General features: G+C 44.0%; 1 protein-coding gene across 1 annotated transcript in view; it reads left to right on the top strand.

The window, feature by feature from the left end:
* The window catches only part of LOC138016110 (uncharacterized), a 191,567-nt gene that overhangs the window by 77,463 nt on the left and 109,104 nt on the right, over nucleotides 1–5,000 (top strand). The window lies entirely within an intron of this gene.

Consider the following 5,000-nt stretch of genomic DNA (forward strand, 5'->3'; position numbering starts at 1 on the left):
TTGAGCATCAATTATCATCCCTAGCCGTACCTAGGCATCCCTAACCGTACTTAAGCATCCTTTATCATCCCTAGCCGTAATTAAGCATCCTTTATCATCCCTAGCCGTACTTACGCATCCGTAAGCGTACTTAAGCATCCTTCTTCATCCCTAACCGTACTTAAGCATCCTTTATCATCCCTAGCCGTACTTAAGCATCCCTAGCCGTACTTAAGCATCCTTAAGCGTACTTAAGCATCCCTCTTCATCCCTAGTCGTACTTGAGCATCCTTAATCATCCCTAGCCGTACTTAGGCATCCCTAACCGTACTTAAGCATCCGTAAGCGTACTTCAGCATCCTTCTTCATCACTAACCGTACTTAAGCATCCTTTATCATCCCTAGCCGTACTTAAGCATCCTTTATCATCCCTAGCCGTACTTACGCATCCGTAAGCGTACTTAAGCATCCTTCTTCATCCCTAACCGTACTTAAGCATCCTTTATCATCCCTAGCCGTACTTAAGCATCCCTAACCGTACTTAAGCATCCTTAATCATCCCTACCCATAGGTAAGCATCCCTAAGCGTACTTAAGCATCCTTCCTCATCCCTAGCCGTACTTGAGCATCCTTAATCATCCCTAGCCTTACCTAGGCATCCCTAACCGTACTTAAGCATCCTTAATCATCCCTAGCCGTACTTAAGCATCCCTAAGCGTACTTAAGCATCCTTCTTCATCCCTAGCCGTACTTGAGCATCCTTAATCACCCCTTGCCGCACTTAAGCATCCCTAACCGTACTTAAACATCCTTACTCATCCCTAGCCGTACTTAAGCATACCTAAGCGTACCTAAGCATCCTTCTTCATCCCTAGCCGTACTTGAGCATCCTTAATCATCCCTAGCCATACCTAAGCATCCTGAACTGTACTTAAGCATCCTTAATCATCCCTAGCCGTACTTAAGCATCCCTAAGCGTACTAAAGCATCCTTCTTCATCCCTAGCCGTACTTGAGCATCCTTAATCATCCCTTGCCGTACTTAAGCATCCCTAACCGTACTTAAGCATCCTTAATCATCCCTAGCCGTACTTAAGCATACCTAAGCGTACTTAAGCATCCCTCTTCATCCCTAGCCGTACTTGAGCATCCTTGATCATCCCTAGCCGTACCTAAGCATCCCTAACTGTACTTAAGCATCCTTTATCATTCCTAGCCGTACTTAAGCATCCCTAACCGTACTTAAGCATCCTTAATCGTCCCTAGCCGTACTTAAGCATCCCTAAGCGTACTTAAGCATCCTTCTTCATCCCTAACCGTACTTAAGCATCCTTTATCATCCCTAGCCGTACTTAAGCATCCCTAACCGTACTTAAGCATCCTTAATCATCCCTAGCCGTACTTAAGTATCCCTAAGCGTACTTAAGCATCCTTCTTCATCCCTAACCGTACTTAAGCATCCTTTATCATCCCTAGCCGTACTAAAGCATCCTTTATCATCCCTAGCCGTACTTACGCATCCGTAAGCGTACTTAAGCATCCTTCTTCATCCCTAACCGTACTTAAGCATCCTTTATCATCCCTAGCCGTACTTACGCATCCGTAAGCGTACTTAAGCATCCTTCTTCATCCCTAACCGTACTTAAGCATGCTTTATCATCCCTAGCCGTACTTAAGCATCCCTAACCGTACTTAAGCATCCTTAATCATCCCTAGCCGTACTTAAGCATCCCTAAGCGTACTTAAGCATCCTTCTTCATCCCTAACCGTACTTAAGCATCCTTTATCATCCCTAGCCGTACTTAAGCATCCTTTATCATCCCTAGCCGTACTTACGCATCCGTAAGCGTACTTAAGCATCCTTCTTCATCCCTAAGCGTACTTAAGCATCCTTTATTATCCCTAGCCGTACTTACGCATCCGTAAGCGTACTTAAGCATCCTTCTTCATCCCTAACCGTACTTAAGCATGCTTTATCATCCCTAGCCGTACTTAAGCATCCCTAGCCGTACTTAAGCATCCTTAAGCGTACTTAAGCATCCCTCTTCATCCCTAGTCGTACTTGAGCATCCTTAATCATCCCTGGCCGTACTTAGGCATCCCTAACCGTACTTAAGCATCCGTAAGCGTACTTCAGCATCCTTCTTCATCCCTAACCGTACTTAAGCATCCTTTATCATCCCTAGCCGTACTTACGCATCCGTAAGCGTACTTAAGCATCCTTCTTCATCCCTAACCGTACTTAAGCATCCTTTATCATCCCTAGCCGTACTTACGCATCCGTAAGCGTACTTAAGCATCCTTCTTCATCCCTAACCGTACTTAAGCATCCTTTATCATCCCTAGCCGTACTTAAGCATCCCTAACCGTACTTAAGCATCCTTAATCATCCCTAGCCGTACTTAAGCATCCCTAAGCGTACTTAAGCATCCTTCTTCATCCCTAACCGTACTTAAGCATCCTTTATCATCCCTAGCCGTACTTAAGCATCCTTTATCATCCCTAGCCGTACTTACGCATCCGTAAGCGTACTTAAGCATCCTTCTTCATCCCTAAGCGTACTTAAGCATCCTTTATTATCCCTAGCCGTACTTACGCATCCGTAAGCGTACTTAAGCATCCTTCTTCATCCCTAACCGTACTTAAGCATGCTTTATCATCCCTAGCCGTACTTAAGCATCCCTAGCCGTACTTAAGCATCCTTAAGCGTACTTAAGCATCCCTCTTCATCCCTAGTCGTACTTGAGCATCCTTAATCATCCCTGGCCGTACTTAGGCATCCCTAACCGTACTTAAGCATCCGTAAGCGTACTTCAGCATCCTTCTTCATCCCTAACCGTACTTAAGCATCCTTAATCATCCCTAGCCGTACCTAGGCATCCCTAACCGTACTTAAGCATCCTTAATCATCCCTAGCCGTACTTAAGCATCCCTAAGCGTACTTAAGCATCCTTCTTCATCCCTAGCCGTACTTGAGCATCCTTAATCATCCCTAGCCATACCTAAGCATCCTGAACTGTACTTAAGCATCCTTAATCATCCCTAGCCGTACTTAAGCATCCCTAACTGTACTTAAGCATCCTTTATCATCCCTAGCCATACTTAAGCATCCCTAACCGTACTTAAGCATCCTTAATCGTCCCTAGCCGTACTTAAGCATCCCTAAGCGTACTTAAGCATTCTTCTTCATCCCTAGCCGTACTTGAGCATCCTTTTTCATCCCTAGCCGTACTTAAGCATCCGTAAGCGTACTTCAGCATCCTTCTTCATCCCTAACCGTACTTAAGCATCCTTTATCATCCCTAGCCGTACTTAAGCATCCTTTATCATCCCTAGCCGTACTTACGCATCCGTAAGCGTACTTAAGCATCCTTCTTCATCCCTAACCGTACTTAAGCATCCTTTATCATCCTTAGCCGTACTTAAGCATCCTTAATCATCCCCAGCCGTACTTAAGCATCCCTAAGCGTACTTAAGCATCCTTAATCATCCCTAGCCGTACCTAGGCATCCCTGACCGTACTTAAGCATCCTTTATCATCCCTAGCCGTACTTAAGCATCCTTTATCATCCCTAGCCGTACTTAAGCATCAGTAAGCGTACTTAAGCATCCTTCTTCATCCCTAATCGTACTTAAGCATCCTTTATCATCCGTAGCCGTACTTACGCATCCGTAAGCGTACTTAGGCATCCTTCTTCATCCCTAACCGTACTTAAGCATCCCTAAGCGTACTTAAGGATCCTTCCTCATCCCTAACCGTACTTAAGCATCCTTATTATCCTTAGCCGTACTTAAGCATCCCTAACCATACTTAAGCAGCCTTAAGCATCCCTAGCCGTACTTAAGCATCCTTCCTCATCCCTAACCGTACTTAAGCATCCTTATCATCCCTAGCCGTACTTAAGCATCCCTAACCATACTTAAGCATCCTTTATCATCCCTAGCCGTACTTAAGCATACCTTAGCGTACTTAAGCATCCTTCTTCATCCCTAGCGGTACTTGAGCATCCTTAATCATCCCTAGCCGTACCTAAGCATCCCTAACCGTACTTAAGCATCCTTTATCATCCCTAGCCGACTTAAGCATCCGTAACCGTACTTAAGCATCCTTAATCATCCTTAGTTGTACTTCTTCATCCCTATCCGTACTTAAGCATCCTTAATCATCCCTAGTTGTACTTAAGCATCCTTAATCATCCCTAGCCGTACTTAAGCATACCTAAGCGTACTTAAGCATCCTTCTTTATCCTTAGCCGTACTTGAGCATCCTTAATCATCCCTAGCCGTACCTAAGCATCCCTAACCGTACTTAAGCATCCTTTATCATCCCTAGCCGTACTTAAGGATTAAGCATCTTTCTTCATCCCTAGCCGTACTTGAGCATCCTTAATCATCCCTACGCATGCCTACACGTACCTAAGCATCCATTTTTATCCTTAGGCCTACTTAAGCGTCCTTGATTATCCCCAGCTATTCAGTTACAGTGAAATACATCTCCTGTTAAACTTTGGAAAATGGGGAGAGATTACCATAAAGATCGTTCTATAATTTAACTTAGACGTTATTCGTTATAAAAACGTACAGAAAGCGGTTATCTCTTATTATCACTGCTACTAAATTTGCAAATGGAAACAACGAGGCCCCATTAGGGGATATCAGGATACAGGATATTTAGGTAACCATTTTTCGGCATACTGGATATTTGGGGGGGTGGGGGAATTAACGGGAAACAGAATATTTACGCCAAACATTAATGACATACGGGACATTTAGATCCCCCCTGCCCTAATGGGGCCTCAACATTCAGAACAGCAATGCTACCAGAATGTCAGATTTAACTGGACATCGGCCGCTTCATTCGTTTGCTTTGGTTTGTGTAGAAAACAAGACAGAGTAACATGTGTTTGTGTTTTTGATTTACTTTTATATTCGGCTGTCTTAGGCTTTTTTCATAATATTCTTTTCACATTTTTGATTCCTGTACTAGAAGGAATAGACGAGTGTCATTGACTTGACTTATCA

Source organism: Montipora capricornis, chromosome 9 (assembly GCF_036669925.1).
Source record: "Montipora capricornis isolate CH-2021 chromosome 9, ASM3666992v2, whole genome shotgun sequence".
Taxonomy (NCBI): domain Eukaryota; kingdom Metazoa; phylum Cnidaria; class Anthozoa; order Scleractinia; family Acroporidae; genus Montipora; species Montipora capricornis.